Raw genomic sequence first — 24,563 nt, forward strand, 5'->3', positions numbered from 1 at the left:
CACAGACATCTACACCTCCAGATGCAGGAAGAGGGCCACCTGCATCACGAAGGACCGCACTCACCCAGCACACACACTTTTTGCCCCGCTCCCCTCAGGAAGGAGGTTAAGGAGCATTAAGTGTAGAACCACTAGACTGAGGAACAGCTTCTACCCTGATGCTGTTAGACTCCATCCATCCATCCATCCATTTTCTTTACCCGCTTATTCCATTTTGGGTCACGGGGGTCGCTGGTGCCCATGTCCAGCAATCACTGTGCGAGGGGCGGGGTACACCCTGGATGGGTCGCAAGTCCATCACAGGGCCACATAGAGACAAACGAGACAAACAACCATTCACTCTCTCACTCACACCTAGGGACAATTTAGAGTTACCAATCAGCCTAACATGCATGTTTTTGGTCTGTGGGAGGAAACCGGAGTACCCGGAGAAAACCCACGCATGCACGGAGAGAACATGCAAACTCCACCCAGAAAGGCCCCTGGACTGGGGTTTGAACCAGGGACCTGCTCGCTGAGAGGCAGCAGCTCTACCAGTTGCGCCACCGTGCTGCCGCTGTTAGACTCATGAATCTCTAACCAGGAAAAAAATTACTGTGAAAAAAACTGAAAAATTGCTGTAATGCCACTTGGTTGTTGATGTGTGCTGCTGACTATCTATGATGCGGAGCTCATGCTGCTGGTTATTTCATGTTGCTGTGTTCATTAGTCCTCATCTACTCACATAGACTCATGTTGTGCTGCTGCTGTTTGAGTGCATTGTTTTTGTACTATTAGTGCTTAGTGTATTCTTGGTTTAGTGAATGTAGTATATTCTTAGTTCATGACTCGGATCTTACTAGTTTTTCTTTACAATTTGTGTTTTTGTTGGATTTAACTGGGACCCTATGTACATAGTTTCGTCCCACCTCATATATCACGTGTGGTGTGTATATGACAAATAAATCACTCTGACTCTGACTCTGACAGGAATGCTGCAAAAATGCCTCTGTTACACATTGCTATAAATCATCTGCAAGTAAAAATCTTTTCAAGTCAAGTCTTCTTTATTGTCATTCACACCACATGTGGTACATGAGATGGAACAAAATTGTGTACACAGTGTCCCAGTTACATCCAACAATAGCAAAAGTATAAATTGTAAAAGAAAACATCCAACATTTTTCAGTCAGGTCATCTGGACAGTTTCTTTTTTTTTTTGTGCCGAAACGTTTCACCTTTGATATGCAAACTGAGGTGTACCGCAAACCCACACACACAGACCAGTATTTGCAGTTTGACTCCCATCACCGTCTGGTGCACAAGTTAGGAGTCATCAGGACTCTGTACCACAGAGCAGACAGCATCCCCACTAAAGCCCCCAGTATACTCCCATGTACATCCATATGCAGAGGTACACACGTACGTACGCAGAGGTACGAGCGTACCCCTCAGGGCATGTCCGTGCAAAGCTAAATTTTTACGACTGCATACGCGTACGTGATGTCACACAATAAACTGCCCGGCGACGGACTGTTTTGTATGCGACATCGATGTATTAAATTCCCCTTCTTCATCCCTGATCTGGCCTTTTCTTTTGTTCTTTTGCCAAGAGGCAGTGATCTCTTCCTCCTCCATTGATGCCATGACTGAAATGGAGGAATTTGTCACGAGCGAATTAAACTCAGGTCCAGCGTGGCTGCGGGAGGGTCTGGAGATTTCCTGGTGGGCCGGTCTAATGTGTGGACTGTAGAGCCATCGCTCTTGTTAAAAAAAAAAAAAAAAAATTTAGTTATTTTTATTAACAACATATAAACACAGAACACCGCTGCAGCTGAGGCTGCCAGCGCTCGTTTTTTTTTCTTCTTTTTTCCGACCTGTCAATCAAGCCAATAGGCATGTCAGCAAATAACCAATCGGCGACATCAATTTGTCCCGAAGGTAAACACTCCTTGTCTGTGAAGCTGCTCGGCAGCTGCTCGGGGTGTACGCTCGAGTATGAAGTTTGAACCCTCTGCGTACAGTACACGCATATGTACGCGTGAACGGACGTACGTGGGAGTATACTGGGGGCTTAACGCAGGAGCCAGGCAGAAGGAGAAATCCCACACAAGACAGGCAATAAAGAGCAATGTGGATATCCTAACTGGGCCTTCCTGAAAGCAGAGAAGAAACCCAAACAGGACTCCAGTCAGCCAACAGGTGAAAAGGAGGAACCCAGACCCAGACCAGTGGTCATTCCGTATGTTGAGGGGGTATCAGAGAAACTGAGATGTTTATTTTCTAAACACATTGTCCCAGTGGCTTTTAAACCCCAAAATACATCAAAGTCTGGTTAATCCCAAAGATCCAGTCCCCCGGCACAAACAGAGCAATGTTGTGTATGTTGTTCAATGTCAGGAGGACTATGATCAGTCTTACATCAGGGAAACTAAACAGCCACTGGCCAAAAGGATGGCCCAGCACAGAAGATCAACATCATCAGGCCAGGACTCTGCGGTCTACACTCATCTCCAGGCCAGCGGTCACTCTTTCAGGGATGAAGATGTTCACATCCTGGACAGAGAGGAACGATGGTTTGAGAGAGGAGTAAAGGAGGCCATCTTTGTGAAAAGAAACCGTCCATCATTAAACAGGGGCGGAGCCTCCGGGTTCAACTGTCCCCCTCTTACAATGCTGTGATTGCTAGTATCACTCAGCCCTCTGTGAGTAGTAAACAGCCATCAGGTGCTAATGATCCATTGTTAGGCTGATGGTCCTTCTTGAGCATGTGATCAGCTGGTTCTGGTCGTCAGTAGCAAATTGGTTGATCCACTCTGAGAAGGTGCTATTTAAGAGACTGAATACAGCTCCTCAGACTGAGGAAGTCTTTCGGATGAAAGACCAAACGTTTCTAAATTTTTTTTGTTTTGTTTTGTTTTTTGAATGTCCAGAGGACCAGACTGAACTTTTTTTTTTAGATTTTTCTACCTGGATTATTGAGCATGCATCAGAATGTGGAAAATGTTTTTATGGGCATGATGTCAGTGGGCAGCTAGATTAAAAACAGCAGCATCACAGACACTAAAACACACTGCTTTGTTTAAATTCTGAGTTTTAATCAATTCAAGACAAAATACAGATTATTACTCGTGTGTTTTACCAATTTCCTAATGAAATAGTAAATTGACAAAAATGTAAATGTTATGTTTGTTTTTAAAACCGTCCATCCTTTCACACCTACACCAAATCATTCCTTCATTTTGCATTTCTAATTCATGAAAAGGTAAGAAAAAAAATCATAGTTCAGTTATCTTTAAATTGATTTATTCTTTTTCTCTAACATAAAATGCTGAACCCCTTTTGATGGAACCATAAGGGTAGTAAAAGGCTAACCTGGCTCTCAGCTCCAGCATATTACCTTTCAAAACCTGGATGTAAGATTATTGTTTCTGGAGCAACAATAGAAGAAGGAATTGTAAAATAAAAGAGGAGATAAGACACCTCCAGTGACTAACCCTCATAGTGCTCTTTTTTTTTTTTTGCTCATTGTCTGGGTTTATCAAGGACAGCTTAACTGTCACAAGTCCTATTGTTGCCGTCTGTGCTACTTTACGTTGCAACCCTGACCCAGTATCTGTGAAGGAGCTTTAGGAAAGCCACCTTCAAACACTTGTCATGCACAAGTAGGTTGACAAAGTTTGGCATTTTGTACCTAAAGGGAAAAATAGAGCAAAATATATTCATTCATTCAAAGTTGGGGTAAGTTAGCTATTGTTATTGGATCATTTATTTTTTGCCTTTATTTAAACTTTTTCTGTCAAAGATGAAGATGAATTCTGCTGATGCCTATCACACTGGGCTGCAAGTGTTCGTGACAAGTTTGTGAACAGTGTTTGTAAGGACGCTCTCTTGTTGACAGAAAACATGTAAGGATACAACCCCAAATATGCTGGTCTAACTGCACCAATGACAAATAATAAATCGTCCAAGTCTGCTTATTTTCATTTCACAAGTGCATTTCAGTAGAATAAATCATAAACATCAGGGTGAGTAAAATGCAGGCGGATGTGGAGAACAAACAGTTTGGCAAGTCATGCACGCAAATAAGCTGTGAATAACAAAAACTGGCTGCACAAAACATGTCCACACTGTTTGAGCCCTCTCCTCAGGGATGTGTGCTGAGCCCTCTCCTATTCACTCTGCTAACGTATGATTGTGCAGCTACCCATCCAGGCTGTCACATTGTAAAGTTTGCAGATGATACAGGTGTGGTGGGATGCGTCACAAACAATGATGAGTCCAGCTACAGACAGGAAGTGGAACACCTGGAGAGCTGGTGCAAAGAGAATAACCTTCACATCAATGTGAAGAAGACAAAGGAGATGATTGTGGACTTCAGAAGGAAAAAACACATCTACACCCCCCTGAACATAAGAGGATCTGTGGTGGAAGTGGTCTCCAGCTACAAGTACTTGGGTGTACACATGAATGACAACCACAGCTGGAGCAACAACACCACCAGCCTGATCAAGAAAGCTCATCAGAGACTCTACTTCCTCAGACGGCTGAGACGAGCTGGTCTGGGAAGCTCAGTCCTCACCTCCTTCTACAGGTGTGCAGTGGAGAGCATCCTGTGCTCGAGCATCAACGTGTGGCATGGAGGCTGCACAGCTGCAGAAAGAAAAGCTTTGCAGAGAGTGGTGAAGGCTGCACAGAAGATGTTGGAGTCAGTCTCCCCACCATCACAGACATCTACACCTCCAGATGCAGGAAGAGGGCCATCTGCATCATGAAGGACCCACTAACCCAGCACACACAGTTCTTGCCCCGCTCCCCTCCGGCAGGAGGTTAAGAAGCATTAATCAGAATCAGAATAAACTTTATTGGAATTGCACTGAGGTACAACGCAAATATGTACGTACAGTCGTCTGAAAGATGGGCGGAGTGCACGAATGCGATAGATGAAGCTTTTGTCCTTGGTTACTCATGTCCCAGGAGAATTTTGATAGTCGGCCTGTCTCCGAGGCTGTCGGGAGTCAGATTTAGATAAGCTTGATTCTTGTTTTTCTTCAGGCAGACAGATTACTTTTTTCCAGCCTTGAGTCCATCTCGGCGTTCTTGTTCCAAAATGCCTAATTGTGGTATTCCATTCCACTGATCCATGCTATGAGTCTCCTTCAAGGTCGAACCCACCATGCTGACGAGTTCCAAAAGCCGCAGGTGGCCTGCGATTCTCATAAATAGCCTCCACCTTACAATTAAGCTCATAAACCAGGTCATTTAAAGTTCCTACAGTGTGGACCAGACCTTCATACTGACTCGGAAGCTTTTCTATGGCCGAAACTGCTGCTGTCGTCTTTTTCAAAAGTCGATAAAACAGAGCCCCGCTGATGCCAAAAAGCAGAGTCCCTGCTGTCATAATTCTAAATATGTGAACGTCTTCAACATCCTGAGACAAAACTGAGAGGTACATCAACTGCCACACTCCCCACGAATCCATGAAGTACCTCACAGCGTGAGTCTCAGCTGGACACGCCGGTTCTCCAGGACCTTGTCGCTTTGATGAAAAAATCTTAACAATAGAGTTGAACGCTCACGATACCAAATCCATGATCTTCTTAATTTATGTTCGGGAGATGTGAACCAGGCGCTTCAGACACACAGGCTATGTTTACATGCGCAGAATTCTTTGACCGGATTGAAATGTGTTCTGTTTGAATAATTCAGATGTGTTGTTTACATGGACACAATCTGTTCATGAGCGTTTACATGCAGCGGGCTTTGTTCTGAACAGCAGTACTGACATGCGCAGAGTGGTACACTTTCCTTAAAAAAAACACAGAAGAAGAAGTTCTACTTCCGGGTGAACGTAAACAAACCTGAGCACCCAAAATGGACCCGCGACAGGTTTTAATGATGGTGGAGACGTTACTGCACTCCCTGACTGAGCTTCAGGTGATAGAAATCATTTTGAGCTCTTTAAAAGTTTCTAGTAGAAATGTTGTCGCTCACCGACCAGTTTTGCTTCCCTGACATGCTAATATTATTAGCGTTAGCCAGGTGGAAATGGCAAAGTCGCACATGCGCAGTCAGGTCAGTTTTTCACCATCAGATAAAAACGAACAGATCAAGCGTTTACATGCGCACCGATCGGGTTTCGGATCGGCGTAAACCACCCGTTTTGTTCTGATCACAAATTATAACGGATCGCGCCGAATACACAAAAAATAACCCGAACGGAGCGTTTACATGACACACTTTTATTCCGACCGGCCATTTGATCCGGATACTTATGTCCATGTAAACATACCCACAGAGAGCAGAGCAGGAAGAAGCAAAAACGGGGGAGGAAAGACAGAAGCAGCCACCTCGATGAGAGCCAGGGAGGAAAAAAAAAGTGTAGAACCATTAGACTCAGGAACAGCTTCTACCCAGAGGCTGTTAAACTCATGAATATCTAACCAGGATAATCACTGTGAATAATCACATCATGATGATGTGTTCATGTGTGCTCATCTGCTCACACAGACTCATTTTCGTGCTGCTGTTCGATGTAATGTTTTTATGCTATTAGTACTTAGTGTATATTTAGTTGATGTTTTTCTTAGTTCATATCTTAGATCTTATTATTGTTTTTCTTTTACATTTTATTGTTGGATGTAACTGGGACCCTGTGTACATAATTTCGCTCCACCACATGTACCACATGAGGTGCGAATGACAATAAAGAACCTCGAATCCTTGATGGTAACTTGGGTTTTAAAATCTCAGTATTCCTTGAGACTGCAACTGGAAATTTGCCATTTTTTCCTCAATGTTTTGCAGTTTTTGTTCTCCAACAGTCACAGAACCAGAAAGTGTTGCATGAATATCTAATATTTATCTAATAATAATTATCTAAGATAATAATTATCTAAGATCATTCTGTTACTGGCTAGGCAGTAGTGCATCCTACAGGTCAGAACATTGTTTATCCAGACCTGTGTTTAGGAATCATTTACAACCTGCATCTGATTCAGTCTGACTACTAGGTGTGCATTAAATTGAAACATAAATGTCAGATACATATGGTATGGTATAAAGTTTATTCATTTTTAAAAAAGTACAAAACAATCCCATAACAATATAAAAAAGATACAAAAGATTTAAAATGAAAGGCAGCAGAAAGAAGAAGAAATCTTATTATATCTGCCCCTTTTTTCAAACAATTATTTCAGACATAATAATCTTCAAGTAACAGAACAAAATGAATAACTTTCTAATTTTTCTAATTCTAATACAAAACACACACTAAGCTACTTCATATATACTTTTTTAACAATCCAGCTTTGATCTTTTTCTTAAATGTTCACATTGACTTGGCATTTTTCACATCACTCTCTAGACCATTCCACAATCCAACTCCTTGGATTGAGGTAGACTTTCCCTTCAGACTAGTTCTGAATGTTGGTTTGACAAATATCTCTATCCCCTTAAGATTATAACAACTTTGTCTTTTAACAACATTTCTTTGGATATTTAATGGTAATGTGTTATTTTGAGCCCTATACATAACTGATAAAATACTATAATCTACCAAATCATGGAACTTCAATAAGTTCAGTTGATAAAATAATGTGCTTGATGGGTGACTAATGCTTTCTGGTGATAATTCTTACAGCTCTTTTCTGTAAAATAAAAATAGGTTTTGTAAATGTTTTACACGCTTTCCCCCAAACATCAATGCAATAGATTAAATGTGGAACAATGATTGTGTTATACAACATGTACAGAGCTTTATCATTTAATAATTCCCTGACTTTGTATAGTACTGCCATAGATTTAGATATTTTTGTTCTTACAGAATTGATGTGATTTTTCCATGTTAGCTGTTCATCAATGATTACACCCAAAAATTTCATCTCATTAACTCTACAAATCTCAACACCCTCAATTTTAAATGGATCATCAACAGTTCTCTTTTTGTTACTAAATATCATGTATTTAGTTTTATCTAAATTTAATGATAATTTATTAAGTTTAAACCAAGTTTGTATTTTATCAAATTCTGTCTTCATCAATTTCAACATCTGTTTTACATCTTTACCCAAACAGAAAAATGTGGTGTCATCTGCAAAAAGGACACATTTGAGGAGTCCTGATACATTCACTAAGTCATTCACATATAAAATAAATAACTTTGGTCCAAGTACAGAGCCTTGAGGAACTCCACAAGTGATATTGCACAGGTCAGATCTTACACCATTTATTTGTACAAACTGTTTCCTATCTTTTAAATAGCTAGATACCCAGTGTAATGCTGGTCCTCTTATACCATATTTATTTAATTTTTCAAGGAGAATAGTGTGGTCAATAGTATCGAATGCTTTTTTTAAATCAACAAAAATACTAACACAACACTGTTTTTGATCGACAGCAGTAGTTATTTGTTCTATTATTTCCATGAGAGCCATTGATGTAGAGTTTTTTGCTCTAAACCCATACTGACTGCTACTTAGAATGTTTTGTTTAGTAATAAATTTATCTAATCTGGTCACAAATAGTTTTTCTAGAATTTTTGAGAACTGTGGTAATAAGGATATTGGTCTATAATTATTGAACACACATTTATCACCATTTTTAAAGAGAGGAACTACTTTAGCTACTTTCATATTGTCTGGAAATATTCCTTTTGAAAATGATAAATTACAAATATATGTAAACGGCTCGATAACATAACTCATTATGTCCTTTACAAACATCATATCCATGTCCACCCAGTCTTTTGATCTCTTATCTGTAAGATTTTTTACAACATTCATTATTTCTTCTTTGTCAGTTCCATTAAGAAAAATACTGTTGTCACAACTTATAACTGAATGGTTCACATTATTGTCTACTTTTGGTATTTTAGCTGCAAGGCTTGATCCAACGTTCACAAAATGATGATTAAATCCATTTACAATTTCATTTTCATCATGGATTTCATCGTCATCCTTCAAAAAATATTGTGAAATACCTGTTTTTGCTTTATGACTTTTCAGAACACTATTTATTACTCGCCATGTAGCTTTCATATCACCATTACTTTTATTTAATAAATCACTATAATATTCCTTTTTATGCTTTCTTATAATCCTTACCAACTTATTTTTATGCTTCTTGTATTTCTCCTCTGCCTCTTCTGTTCTCAGTTTAAAAAAGCATGAATACAAATAGTTTTTTTTAACAAGCATTTCTCAACCCTTTCATCATCCATGGTTGGTCAACACAACCTCTTTTTGTACAAATTATTTTGCACACAATTCTTTTCATACAGAGCTCCTAAAATATTCATAAACTCATCATATGATCTGTTCACATCATCAACATACACGTCTTTCCAGCTTTGTTTATGTAAATCATCTTTTAATTTGTCCATTGCTTTTTTTGATGTTTATTGTTTTTTTTCTTAATTGTAATTTCTTTTGTAATGCTTTGATCATTTTTATAAATCATGAAAACTGGTAAATGATCACTCAAATCACTCGTTAAAATACCTCCCATCACATCCCCATTTGTTACATTTGTGAAAATATTATCGATTATTGTAGCACTATGAGTTGTAATTCTTGTTGGTTTTGATATTAACGGATAAAGATATAAACTACACAATGAATTTGTAAATGTACTGATGTTATTTGAATCTGTTTTATTTCCCAGGTCAATATTAAAATCTCCACAGAAAAAAATGCTTTTATTAAAACTCTTGTCCAATAGTTGTACGATTTTATCAGTGAATATTTCTATATTTGATCCTGGAGATCGATATACACAACTTATCAATATGTTTTTATCAATCTTGTTTATTATTTCTATTGTTATTATTTCCATGATATTATCAACAATTATTGGCATTTCATTAATTAATTTACATTTTATTTCATTTTTAACAAATAGAGCCACTCCACCACCTCTTTTGTTGCTTCTGTTCACATGATATAATTCATACCTTCCATGTGAACATTAGTTGTGTTTTCATCGTTGAGCCATGTCTCTGACAGTGCTATTATTGTAAAGGTTCTGTTTAGCTGTTTTAAATAATCTGTTATTTTGGATATATTTGCATTTAAACTTCTACTATTAAAGTGAATAATAGAGAGACCTCCATTAGTTATATTGATGTCATTAAACTGTTCTTCATTGTAATATTCACAGTCTTTTATTGCAGGGAAAAAATTTGTATCAATCACATCTTCAACATTGTATATTTTAAACTCTAAGTCTTCGTATGTTGCCATGTTTTAATGTATTTGTTTGTTTTATATTTTGTTAATTTCTTGTTTGTGAAGTTATGTCAATGATTTATCATCTGTCCTCTCCTGAACTCATTTTAGTTTTTCCAGATCTTTCAGGTCTTTTATTATTTTAGCCTGAGATCCTTCCTGTAGTTTGATCCAGATGTTTCCATTTCTTGTCCAAGTTGATGCTATTTTTTTCTGTTTTTTTAACAACCTTGCTTCTCGTGCAATATTTCCATTTTTTTTAGTTAGATGTTCATTTATGTAAACATTTGTTCCCTTCAGTTTTTTTGCATTATTACCTTGTTTCTTGATTTCCTGCTAATGAACTTGATGACTATGGATGGTTTGGCTTTATCTGATTTGTTGGGCAGTGTGTGACAGATTGAAATGTCCTCATGTTCGATGTCAATGTTTTTGATTTGTAAAAAATTCACTACTTGCTCCTCCAGAGTCTGTAGTTCTTGCTGTGGTGCGTCTTCTGTAATGTTAGTACCAGCAACAACTCTTGCATATGTCCGGTTCCTAACTTCCAGTCCAGTGATCACCAAGTTGTCTAGTCTTGTGTATTGTTCCATGTCGTCTACTTTCTGTTCCAGTTCAGCTATTTTTCTGTCTTTATTGGTCATCAGTTCTTTCAGTTGTCTCACTTCTTCAGACAGTCCTGTCAGTAATTCATATTTAGCTGATACTTTAGTCACATCAGCACTCAATTTAGTCACTTCAGCACTCAAAAAGTTCAAAGATTTTTTAACTTCCTCCATATCTTCTGAATTATTTTCCAACACTTGTCTCTTATCTCTGTGTTTGCTCGGCATTACTCACGATACTTCTGGATTGTTGGTCTCAACTCTCAGAAGCACAGGATCCAGCCACGAGGTTCACAGGCTTATGATGTTAGCTTATGTTGTTAGCCGAGGCCTAGCGAGGTCTAGCCGAGGCCTAGCGGCAACAACCTCCAGGTCCCACGCGGCCTCACGATTTACTCGGTCCAGTAGTTCGCAGCCCCAACGGTGACAGACCAGGTCCCGGTTGCAACAGCTTCCAGATCCGACAGCTGCAGCTAGGCTCCCTCAGTTCCAGCGGCCCGCAGGTCGAAACGGCGGCAGACCGGGTCCCAGTTATAACAGCTCCCAGATCCGACAGCTGCAGTTCGGCTCCCTCGGTTTTCAGCGGCTCGCTGAACATAAATGTTTTATGGAACTCTGACCCTTCAGGCAAGCTTGATTTTTTTCTTTTAATTTTTATAAATCTTCTTTCGGCTGCTTTTTCAGGGCTTTCCACAGCGAACTAACTCACACGAACTTACCCTTCGGGCCATCTGGATGACATCAATGAATAACATTTCTGGGTGTTGCATAGATTGTCCCTAAACGCTGGTTTCACAACCAGCATTGTTTGCTTTTGTTACCTTGTTTAGATCTGTTCCTCTCAGTTTGGTCCTGAAAACACACCTCAACCCAACACCTGCTGCACATGTACACAAATGTTTGCGCAAATCCCAGTGTGCTGTTTATAAAACCGAGGGAACGGATATCCCCAGCCTCTATTTTTATTTCTACACCTGCATGAGTACCACTATGTCACAGATTTGTTGGCTATTTTTATTTTCTATTTTTTCACCAAACGTGACAACAACAGAACAAACTCTTAAAGCTATAGATGCAAACATACTCAAGCTAAAGGTTAATTTGTCCTTTTTTGGAGTTTGTCAAACTTCAAAGAATATTCTTCCAGATGTGTGCGGACAAGAGTTCAGTGCCCTGTCAGCAAAAGACATATTCCTCTCACTCATTGCCACATCCTGCTCTTCATGACAACACAAAGAGATATGAGGCTTTTCTTTAGGATGTTGAGGAATACAGGATGGCTGCTGTTAGATTGATTACAGCCACGGAGAAGATGGTCAACAAAGGATGTGGTAGGGCTCATGCTGATTATGTCCAGAGAAAACCTCTAAAAAACGTTTCAACCTCAAGGACTGAGAATCATCAACTTCAGCTTTATTTGCCCTTTTGTTTTCGTTGAAGCTACACTGTTATTCAGTCTTCATTACTTGGAGCCATGTTTCCTATTGGGACAGAAGAACCTGTACCTCATGTACCTCTAGGCTCATATTGCTAACTTGTTGGTCAAGAAAACGTCATTCTTCTGTATTTGATGTATATACAGCTTTTTGTAAAAGACCGTTTATGGAATATTGTTGGCAGACTTTCAACTTGCTTGCTTCTTTTTTGTTCTGTTGTCTGTAAACCAGTGTCATCATATATTATTGCTTGTTATCTTTGCTGCGTTTATCTCTTTAAAAAAAAGGACTTACCGTACTTTCTTCACTGTTGAATCCATGCTTACTAATTTACATAATCCCCTTTTTATTGGCAGAAATAACAAATTTGTTTAAGAAAATTTAAGAATGCCCATTTCAGCTATAAATACATTGACTCTTTTTGTTGTTGTATTCCATTAGATGCACAAAATACCATTTCCCCCAAAACATTGTTTTAATTTAATGACATTTCTAAACAACAAAGTTAGACTCAAAGCAGTCTGCTCCTCAGATAAATAACGTTAGTGACTTACTTTTTGTGTATGTGAATGTTTCTGTTCAGTGCCCTGAGACTACTTCTGTTGTGACTTGGCGCTGTCTAAATAAACTGAGTTGAATTGAAACTGGTAGGCATTTCCACTTTGTGGCTTAAAGTTAAATTGTGTAACAGAGAGAACAAAGACTAGAAAAAAAATCTGCAGAGATAAGAGAAATATACTTATTTAAAAATTGTTTTCACTAGAATCTAATCATATTGCTGAATAAACGTGTTGATTTATTTTACCTGTTGGTGAACTATACTGAACTAAAATATAAACCAACACGCTTGTTTTGCTCCCATTTTTTTTTCTTGAGCTGAACTCAAATATCTAAGACTTTTTATGATCACATTCTGCCTTTTTCGCTCAAATGTTGTTCACCAATTTGTGTAAATATGTGCATAAAGATGTGGCATATCAAGATGATTAGACAGCATGATTACTGAACAGGTGTACCTTAGGCTGCCCACAATAAAAGGACACTGTAAAATGTGCAGTTTTATCACACAGCACAATGCCACAGATGTTTCACGTTTTGAGGAGAGTACAATTGGCATGCTGACTGCAGGAATGTCCATGTTCAATGAATTTGGCTGTATATCCAGCCGGCCTCACAACCTCAGACCACATGTAACCACACAAGCCCAGGACCTCCACATCCAGCATCCAGCAACATCCAACATTCAATGGCATATAGCACATTGGAGGGGTGTTCTCTTCATGGATGAATCCCGGTTTTCACTGTACAGGGCAGATGGAAAAGGGTAAAGTGCCCTCTCTGGGTCGGGGAGAAGGTCCTGCCTCAAGTGGAGTTTAAGGTTGTTTTCACACCTGATAGTCTGGTAGACTCGGTTGGGGACCAATATTCATGACCTTTTGTTACATTTGAGCTGGTGCATTTGCATTCACACTGCACTGTGCAGTCGAGTCAACCTGTTGAACCAACCTGTTCCCCCGCTCGCCTGTGGGGGCGCTGCACCAAGAACTACTGAAAGAAACGACACAAAAACCTCTGAAGACACTTCTTCTTCTGGAAATAAAAACTAAAATGGAGTGGCATCAAGTTTTAGCAGTTTTAGGAGTTATATTTTGTCATTTTTCAAAAATGGACTCGGCATGAGCATCAGATGACATCAGATGAGACAAAAGACTATGGAGAATATTGTTTTTCACACAAGGCAGCTGACGGCTCCATATGCGGTAAGAGAAATGTGTGTTTGTTTGCCCTGCGCTGTACTCCACTTCTTGCTTGTGGAGTGGGGCCCGGTCTGTTTGCATTCACACTGTACTCGAACTGCACTGGAGTTCTCTTCTACCAGACCGAGACCTAGGTTTTAGCCCGGGCCAGAGTTCACCTTTTTGTTCCGTGACAGAGTTCAATGGCGCGTTCACACCTCCCCAAACGAACTGGACTTTCTAGGAAAACGAGCTAGAGTTCGCTTAAAGTGGACTAAACAGGTCTGGTGTGAATGCACCCTAAGTATCTTGGGGTCATGTTCACGAATGAGGGAAAAATGGATCGGGAGATTGATAGATGGATAGTTGCAGCGTCTGCAGTGAAGCGGACGTTGTATGGGTCTGTCGTGGTGAAGAGAGAGCTGAGTCAAAAGGCGAAGCTCTCAATTTACCGATCGATCTACATTCCTACCCTCATCTATGGTCATGAGCTTTGGGTTGTGACCGAAAGAATGAGATCTCGGATGCAAGCGGCCAAAATGATTTTTCTCCGCAGGGTGTCTGGACTCTCCCTTAGAGATAGGGTGAGAAGCTCGATCATCCGGGAGGGACTCAGAGTAGAGCTGCTGCTTCTCCATGTCGAGAGAAGCCAGTTGAGGTGGCTCGGGCATCTGGTTAGGATGCCTCCTGGACGCCTCACTGGTGAGGTGTTCCGGACACGTCAAACCGGGAGGAGGCCCAGAGGAAGACCCAGGACACGCTGGAGGGACTATGTTTCTCAGCTGGCCTGGGAACGCCTCGGGATTCCCCCGGAGGAGCTGGACCAAGTGGCTGGGGAGAGGGAAGTCTGGGCCTCCCTACTTAGGCTGCTACCCCCACGACCCGACCCTGGATAAACGGAAGAAAATGGATGGATGTATATATATATATATATGTGTGTATATGTGTATGTATATGTATGTATGTATATGTGTGTATATGTATGTATGTATATGTATATTATGTATATGTGTGTATATGTATGTATGTATATGTATATTATGTATATGTGTATGTATGTGTATATGTATATGTGTATGTATGTGTATATGTATATGTATGTGTATACCATACCATACCATACCAATTTATTTATATAGCACTTAAAACAGCAACAAGGCCAACCAAAGTGCTGTACAAAAGAACCAAACATGCACAGCAGACAGAAAAACATAAAATAGAAATACAGATACAAATAGCAGCAGAAGCTAACTAAAATGGCCAACAGAGTAGAGAACAGACCGGACCAAAACAAATCACACCGTGTTAAAGGCAAGCGAATAGAAGTGGGTCTTCAAGCGAGACTTAAAGACTGAGAGTGTGGGAGCCTGCCGGACACTCAGTGGCAACTCATTCCACAGTCGTGGACCTGCAACAGAGAAAGCCCTGTCACCTCGGAGCTTACGACGGGTTTCTGGGACTGAGAGAAGCATCTGGTCTGCTGACCTCAGAGAGCGCGGTGGGACATATGGCTGCAGAAGATCAGTGAGATGGGATGGGGCGGAACTGTTCAGTGATTTAAAAACATACATGAGAATTTTGAAATGGATCCGAAGGTGAATGGGTAGCCAGTGCAGGGAGGCCAAAACTGGCGTGATGTGCTCTCTATAGCCTGTACCAGTTAAAAATCGGGCTGCAGCATTTTGGACCAGTTGTAGACGAGCAATGGAGGACTGACTGATTCCAAACAGAAGTGAATTGCAGTAATCAAGCCTAGATGTTATGAAGGCGTGGATCACTGTCTCGAGGTTCTTTTTGGAGAGTATAGGCTTCAGCTTAGACAGCCGTCTCAGCTGAAAAAAACAGGATTTGACCATCATGTTTACGTGACTGTTGAGTTTTAAGGACGGGTCCATTATCACCCCCAGATTAGTCACCTTTTGTTTCTCTAGCGGGGCTAGAGAGAAAAGGTCAATGTCATGGTTCATGAGTGAGCCACTGGGATGGAACAGCATGACTTCAGACTTCTTCTCATTGAAGCTTAAGAAGTTTAAAGCCATCCAGTCCCAGATGTCAGCCAGGCAGTCAAGAAGAGGCTGAATAGAGCGTGTGCCTCTGTGCCTCAGGGGGAAGTAAATTTGGCAATCATCGGCATAGAAATGAAAGGGTATGTCCTGTTTGCGGAAGATAGCACCTAGTGGCAGCAGGTATAAAGAAAAGAGAAGGGGACCGAGGATGGACCCCTGCGGTACCCCCCACTGGAGTGCAGTCGATGCCGAACTAAAATCTTTGATATTGACACAGAAGGTTCTGTCAGAGAGGTAGGACCCAAACCATTTAAGGGCTGACCCTGTGATGCCCACCCACTGCTCCAGTCTAGAAATGAGGATATTGTGGTCGATGGTGTCAAAAGCAGATGTAAGGTCCAATAGGACAAGCAGCACAGAATCACCTGCGTCTGTGGATATGAAAATGTCATTAAAAACCTTCAGTAGAGCAGTTTCAGTGCTATGGAGAGATTTGAAGCCAGATTGGAATAACTCAAGGATAGCGTGATCCCCCAAAAACTGTTTCAACTGAGACTCCACAATTTTTTCCAGTAGTTTAGAGGTGAATGGGAGTCTGGAGACAGGCCAGAAGTTGGACATGACTGAGGGGTCAAGGTTAGGTTTTTTCAGGAGGGGCTGGACAGCAGCATGTTTAAAAGTCTTTGGCACCACACCTGAGGATAAACTGCTATTCAGAATAGCGAGGATAAAAGGACCCAGGGTAGGAAAAACTTCCTTTAGCAGTCGAGGGGGGACCACATCAAAGGGGGAACCAGATGGCTTCATGCTGCACATTACCTGCTCCAGAGAGGACAGAGAGATGGGCTCAAAGTGGTCAAACACAGCCACACACTGAGAAGGGATGGACAGATCATGAGCTGGTGGAGAAATGAGTGCCTGGGTGTTTGCCACTTTTTCTAAAAAGAAATGGAGGAAGTTTTCACACAGCTCAGTTGAGGCTTCCAGAGGTGAAGGCTCACTGAGGTGTAGAACTGAGTTCAGGGTGGAGAAAAGAACTCGGGGGTTGTGGGAGTTGGAGACAATTAAATCAGAAAAGAATTTACATTTGGCAACTTTAACGGTTTTCTGATAGTGACGCCAACTCTCCCTTAACATTTGAAAAGACACCTGGAGCCTGTCCTTCCTCCACTTTCGTTCAGCTTTGCGACACTGCCGCCTAACGGCTCGCGTGACGTCATTCAGCCAAGGCTCTGATTTAAGTTTTGTTTTTCTGGTCTTAAGGGGAGCAACATGGTCCAGAACATTTAAACAGGCAGAGTTGAACTGAGAGGTTAGCTCCTCAGTGGTAAGAGACACCGGGAACTGTTCGATCCTCTCAGAATTAAAACCTTCATTAAAACGAGCAGCAGTAAAATGGTTAATGGAACGCGTACGTGCAGGAACGCACGTCTTAGCAGTATGACAAGGGGGGGTGAAGTCAAACAATACAGGCATGTGATCTGAAAAAACATTGTCACCGATTTTCAAATTAGAAACAGAGACATCGCGTGTTAAAACGAGGTCCAGCGTGTGACCATGTTCCTGGGTGGGGCCGCTCACCTGCTGAGCTAAATTAAAAGAGTCCAATAAATCCAGAAAGTCCTTCACTAAGGGCTTCTCCTGACAACACACATGCAAATTAAAGTCACCAATAAGCAAAAAGTGATTGTATCTCTGTGTGATATCAACCAAAAAGTCAGAGAATTCATTTATGAAGTCCTTAGAACGAGGTGGGCGGTAGATGAGCGCACACAGGACCGGAGGAGAGTGTCCAAGTTCAAAGGCGCTCAGCTCGAAGCTGGCGCGGGGCACCGGGATGGACAACTGTTTACACGCAAAGTTTGCTTTAAAAACTGTTAATAATCCCCCCCCCGCGCCGACCTGATGGCCGCGGGGCATTGAAACATACACAGTCCGGAGGAAGTAGTTCCACCAAGGCGCTGGACTCACCATCAGAAATCCAAGATTCTGTGACGAACAGAAAATCCAACTCCTCATCTTTAAAAAAGTCATTGAGGATAAACGTCTTGTTGGAAACAGACCTTGCGTTGATTAAACACATCCTGATATTGTCCGACACAGGCACAGCCGTGGAGGGAGACGCGCGCGCCAGCGGGCGCAGGTTATGAAGAACGGCTCCTCCAGGTCTGCTGGTGCGGCGCACAGGTAAACAACTCCAGGTGTTTACATGGACTGAGCGCGCGGGCAGCTGGCCAGCAGCCGGGCCCCGGGAGCACCACGGGTCAGAGAGGAGATGATCAGATCCAGAGCGAGTCCTGTTAGAATAAACCACACTTTGCCTCAGTTTCACCAAAATCCCTGCACGCTTCCCACGACGTCTGCGACGTTTCCTCCATGGAGAAAGGCCAGGGTCACGCAGAAGGAACGCAGGAATCTCAGGTAGGACCGGTGGGGGAGAGTGCTGACCGCTGTTCAAAAACTCCGTGGGAATTTCAGCAAAAGTACGGAGCTCCAAAAGTGCCCGACGATCATACTGAAAATATGACTCGACACACTGCACAAACCATTGTAAAAATAACAAAAATAAAATACAAGCAGAGAGCGAGAGACGGGCAGCCCTACACACCGGCGCCATCTTGGATCTGTGTATGTGTATATGTGTATGTATGTGTATATGTATATGTGTATGTATGTGTATATGTGTATGTGTATGTATGTGTATATGTATGTATATGTGTATGTATGTGTATATGTATGTATATGTGTATGTACTTTTTTGGACTCCGGTTTGTATGTATATGTATAATGTACATATGTACATATGTGTATATATATATATATATATATATATATATATATATATACACACACACATGTATTTTTGAAATAGCACCTTTAAAGTCACTTATTTTAGTATTTTGAACAATAATATGAAATCGCTAATTGCCACTAACTTTTTGCAAAAGCAACTAAACTTTTTTTTTTTCATTTACCCTTTATTTATACAGGTTGTCTCATTGAGCCACGAGAACTCATTTTCAAGAGAGACCTGTTTTAGGGAGCAGATGGGGTTAAGGGCCTTACTCATGGGCCCAGGGTTGGACGAATGAGGGTGGGGCAGGTGTGGGTGCTTTGCCTACCCCACCCACTTTTTTGATGTTGTCTGTACCGGGGCTTGAACCGGCGATCTTCCGATCACAGGTCCAACTTGTCTGACCTCTGCGCCCCCCAGGCTGATGAAGCCTTCTGGATGGAAAGTGAAATGTTTCAGCACAGTAAAAAACAAAGAAACTGTGCAGATGACCTGACTGAAAATTGTTGGATTGTATACCTGGATTATTGAATTATTGAGCATGGACTTTGTTGCTTTCAGGCAGCATTTCATTAGTTTTCAGCATTTGTCGCAAGTTCGGAAGTTATAGCTCGTCTAAAGGCAACATGTATTTTCTTGTACGTTACATTTATGCTCAATGGATTTTAAGCTTTAATTGTATTTAGTTTTTTTGGGAACTGCACCTGCACTTTAGTTTTTGTGGTGGGTTTTGTTGATCTATATTTTGTACAAACTTTTTCAATCTAAATAACAGAAGGATCTTTTTAATTTTTTTAATTTTTATACTTTGAGACTGAATACTAAATAAAGTAATTGCATTAAAATTTACCCTTGTTTTTTTGTTTTTATATAATACTGCAAAGCAACAAGTTCAGTTTGTCAAATGAATAACTATGATTTCTGTTTTTTTTTTTTGTTATCACAAAATTTATCATTATCGTCAGAATGCTCTGAAATAAAACAATATTATATTTGAGCCATATCGCCCACCCCTAATCCACGGTCTCTGAGGCAGTTTATATAAATTGGGGGTGGGGCCCACACAGTAGGTGGGCATGGACTAAAATTTTCAGTGATGGTGCTCTGCGCATTGGGATAAACCCACTAGCGACAGCCTTAAAGGGCGAAGCCTATACGTAATTGAATTTTAGCGGACCGCTTCTATAGATAAAATGGTGGTGTTGGATTTTCTCACTTAACTGTAAACCTCTTTTCAGGTAGTTTTGCAAGCTTTTCCAGGCAGAAAGTTTTATGATGCCTGGATGACGTGTATAACCTACAAAAATATTAAGAAAATTAATAAATCTGCCTTTCTCGGCCATGTTTTTGACTTTTTTTTAACTAATTAAGCTAAATATTAATGTCAGCATTTCTAGACTTACACAAGTCAAATAAGGTCCACTGCTACTGAACACCTAGCTAACTAACATAATTGGTGTCATCTCTACTATTATTATTAACCTTTATTTAACCAGGCAAATCCCATTGAGATCACGGATCTTCTTCACAAGTGAGGCCTGGGCCTGAAGGCAGCCTAACATGCATGTTTTTGGTCTGTAGAAGGAAATCGGAGAAAACCCACGCAAGCACAAGAAGAACATACAAACTCCACCCAGAAAGACCGTATGTCCAATCGGAGACTGAACCCAGGACCTTCTTGCTGTGAGGCAACAGTGCTAACCACTGAGCTGTCGTGTTGCTTATTTCTCCTCTTTAGTTTTTCTTTGGTCAAATTCAAAAGCCAAGCCAACTTGCACTATTAAATAAGTATTTTTAAAGAAAACAAAATGGAAACAAATACTGTTTAGGCTTCAAATGCTAAAAGTTACAATTAAGTGCTAATTAGCCGCTACACTAATTAGTCCATTAAATACCCTTTAGCAATTTCACCCCTATATATGTAGATATTAACGTTAGAACACAGAAATGTTATTTTCTTTTCTTGCTTGGGTTTTTTAAATAATTTTGCACACAAACATTTTGACACTGTAGTATTTAAATTGCAAACCACAAGTGAATTTTGTGAGGCTCTGTCTAAATCTAAGGGTGCATTCACACCAGTCCTGTTTAGTCCACTTTAATCGAACTCTAGCTCGTTTTCTTTGAAAGTCCGGTTCGTTTAGGGAGGTGTGAACGTGCCATCGAACTCTGTCATGGAACAAAAAAGCGAACTATGGCCCGGCCTAAAACCTAGGTCTGGGTCCGGTAGAAGAGAACTCCAGCGCGGTTCCAGTACAGTGTGAATGTAAACAGACCAGGTCCCGCTCCGCAGGACAAACAAACACACATTTCTCTGACCTTATATGGAGCCGTCAGCTGTCTTGTGTGAAAAACAATATTCTCCATGGTCTTCTGTCTCATCTTCTGCTCATGCTAAGTCCATTTTTGAAAAATGACAAAATATAACTCCTAAAACTGCTAAAACTTGATGCCACTTCGTTTTTGTTTTTATTTACAGAAGAATAAGAAGACGTGTCTTCAGAGGTTTTTGTGTCGTTTCTTTCAGTAGTTCTTGGTGCAGCGCCCCCACAGGCAAGCGGGGGAACAGGGTGGTTCAACAGGTTGGCTCGACTGCACAGTGCAGTGTGAATGCAAACTCACCAGCTCAAATGTAAACAAAAGGTCATGAATATTGGTCCCGATCCGAACCGAGTCTACCGGACTATCTGGTGTGAAAACAACCTAAATCTAAACTAAGTCTGTAGAGCTCTGAAGTAGGCCACTGAGGTGCTTTAAGTGTGTTGTTTTGTTTATGTTTTAGGTTGAGGAGCGTAGCAAGGCAGCAGCGGTGAGTCTCCATGTGGGAGACGAACTCGTCAACATCAACGATGTTCCCCTGAGTGGCTACAGACAGGAGGCAATCTGCCTGGTGAAAGGCTCCCACAAGACACTCAGCCTGGTGGTGAAAAGGTAGGCGCTCATCTGCAGTCTCTTCTGTCACTTGCTGCTGTCAACATCCATATACAGTATAGTTTACCATAGCAACAACTCCAACTAGCCAAGATGAAGACAAAGTAAAGACAGATAATCCTGACCCTAGTAACTTTGCATGCTCAAATTATCCCAAATTATTGCCTCAAATTGTCATTCATATACAAAAATACTTTATTAATCCCAGAGGGAAAGTTAATGTTGTTGTAACTCATCATCCTGGTTTCATTAAAGAGTTGTTCTAGATGCTGATGGTTGTGGGCAGGAAGGATCTCTTGTAGTGTCTGTCCTACAGCAGATCTGAAGAAGCCTCTGACTGAAGACACTCTGTTGTTGTATGACAGTCTGATGAAGAGGATGCTGAGGGTTGTCTATAATGTTCTTCATTTTATGAAGAATCCTTCTTTGTACAATCATCTCCAAAGGTTCTAGAGGAGTCCCCAGAACTGAGCCAGCCTTCTTTATGAGCTTGTTGATCTTTTTTAAGTCACTTGCTCTGGTGCTGCTCCCCCAGCAGATGATGGCAGAAGAGATAGTTCTCTCTACAACAGCCTTATCAGAATCAGAATCAGAATGCCTTTATTGTCATTATACGCAGTACAATGAAATTAAAAGCCACTCCTTTTTCCAGTGCAAAAACACGCCTTAAGAAAACACACATTAAACACACACTAAAAATATAAAAAATGTAACGCAATATAGATATAATAATGAAAGTAAAAAATACAAGTATTACACAATTGTATTGCACATTATGGATATTAGTGAGGTAGTTAAGGTGACTGAGAGTATGAAATGTCAGTAGTATTGCACAGTAGAAGTCCAGGTGTTTGGGAGGTTAGATGATTAAATCAGTGCATGTGTGAGTTCAGGGTGGTGATGGCTTTCGGGAAAAAAACTGTTCTTGAATCTGTTTGTTCGTGTTCTGATGCACCTGTAGCGTTTCCCTGAAGGTAACAAGTCAAACAGTTCAAAACCCGGGTGTGAACGTTCCATGATTATGTTTTCTGCTCTGTTGAGGCAGCATGATGTGTAAATGTTGTAGTGAACTTAATCTGGTGTCACGACTAAGCCTAAGGTCAAAACCCTTGACCTTAAGAACCTTGTGGGACAGAAACTGTCATTTTATTGATTTGAATCCAGAAATACAGGTTCACCCATCCTGAGACTTTCTTTCTTGAAGATTCAAGTGAAAAGAACACTCTCTTTTATTATCATTACTATTTTACAAATGTTGATAATCAAAGTGTCTTAGTTCAAACCATTTTAGATGTTGCAGTGAACTAATCAATTTTATTAACTGTGTAATGATTTTTAAATTCTCATGCAAAGTTAGAATTCATGTTGAGGTCTGTTACAGATAATTATGCATTTTCTGATTTTCTGTCTTTGAATGAGCAAGTGTAAGTTGGTCCAAGGTTGGAGTCAAACGCAAAACAAGTTGTTGGAACGAACTGTCATGTTTTTAGAATCCTCTCAGACGTAAATATAGAGGTTTTGGCACCTGTTTCTGAAACGCGCCAAAACAAAACTCTCTCTGTCTGTGAGAACATTTCTGATCTTTCCATAACAATTCTTGCTGCATTCTAACCTTTTACGTCACAAAACACACCCCGTCTGGTCGGTTCTGGCCAATGGGAGACTCCCGTATGAACCGGGAAAAGGGCTCTTTAAAATGTCGGTACTTCCTGGTCTACTCAGTTCTGAAAACTACTCAGTTCTGCTGGAGTTCTGTGAGGGTTCCACTCGGTTCGGTTGAGTTCAGTTCTGTTCAGTTCTGTGCGGAGAAGCCCAGTTCTGGGAGACGGGAAGATCCTGACATGACAACAGAGCTCTTCCGAGTCATGGGAATATAACACTTTCCACTCGCCACTACTTCTGACGAGCTACAGCCATCCTAAGGAGACGCTGGACAGGTAGCGTTAACGGAACTCCATATCTGCTGATTAATCTCAGAAAGGTAATGAGTCAAGTTTCCTACCAAGCGTACCGAGGCGAGCTGGGTTCTGATGGAGAGTGTCGGTTCTGGTGAACACTTCCCCTCACATACCATCTTTACTCCCTTTAACTTCTTTCCCATCTTTAAACTTTTCTCTCAAGTAGAAATTCTTCCAGATATTTTAGAAATGTCTGTGTAAAGTGCTCATCCACATCCGTGTGGGTAAAAGATCATAATTGTACAGTTTTCATAAATGTCTGTGGTGAAGCAACGGAAAAATCATGGCCGTATGATTTTTCCTGATTGATTGATTATGTTGTTATTTTCATAATTTGCCAAATTAATGTAAATGTTTGATGTTAAACTTTGATTCTGTAAATAAATGACCGCATTCATTTTGATGGGTCAAATATAAATGACGTCTCACGTTTGCATTTCATTAAATTCAATGCACGTTTTATTCAGTTCAGAAAAATGAGGAATCCGCGTTAATTGATGAATATATCAGAGCATCTGTTCATCTACAATGTCCATCAGGGAGGGGAGAGGGCAGCCAATTATCTTTTGTGCTGTCTTGACTACTCTCTGAAGCCTCTCCCTGTCAGCCAGGGTGCAGCTGCCGTACCATACTGAGATAAAGTATGTCAGCAGGCTCTCGATGGACGAGCGGTAGAAGGTCAGCAGCAGTTTTGTGTTCAAGTTGTGCTTCTTAAGGACTCTTAAGAAGTGTAGTCTCTGCTGAGCCTTCTTGATGACCGCTGTGGTGTTCTCTTTCCAGTTTAGGTCAGCAGAGATATGGACACCAAGAAATCTGAAAGTGTGAACCCTCTCCACGCACTCGCTGTTGATGTAAAGGGGGGCTAGGTTGGTGCTGTGCTTCCTGAAATCAA

The 24,563-nt window shown here is 40.9% G+C and overlaps 1 long non-coding RNA gene across 1 annotated transcript in view; it reads left to right on the plus strand.

The window, feature by feature from the left end:
• The window catches only part of LOC119430849, a 41,347-nt gene extending 19,661 nt beyond the window's left edge, over positions 1–21,686 (plus strand). The window contains exon 3 of the long non-coding RNA XR_005187923.1: positions 21,565–21,686. This is a non-coding gene — a long non-coding RNA (uncharacterized LOC119430849). The remainder of the gene's footprint in view (positions 1–21,564) is intronic.
• Positions 21,687–24,563: the final 2,877 nt, after the last annotated feature.

The sequence above is a fragment of the Nematolebias whitei genome, chromosome 3, assembly GCF_014905685.2.
Source record: "Nematolebias whitei isolate Nwh7 chromosome 3, NemWhi1, whole genome shotgun sequence".
NCBI lineage: Eukaryota > Metazoa > Chordata > Actinopteri > Cyprinodontiformes > Rivulidae > Nematolebias > Nematolebias whitei.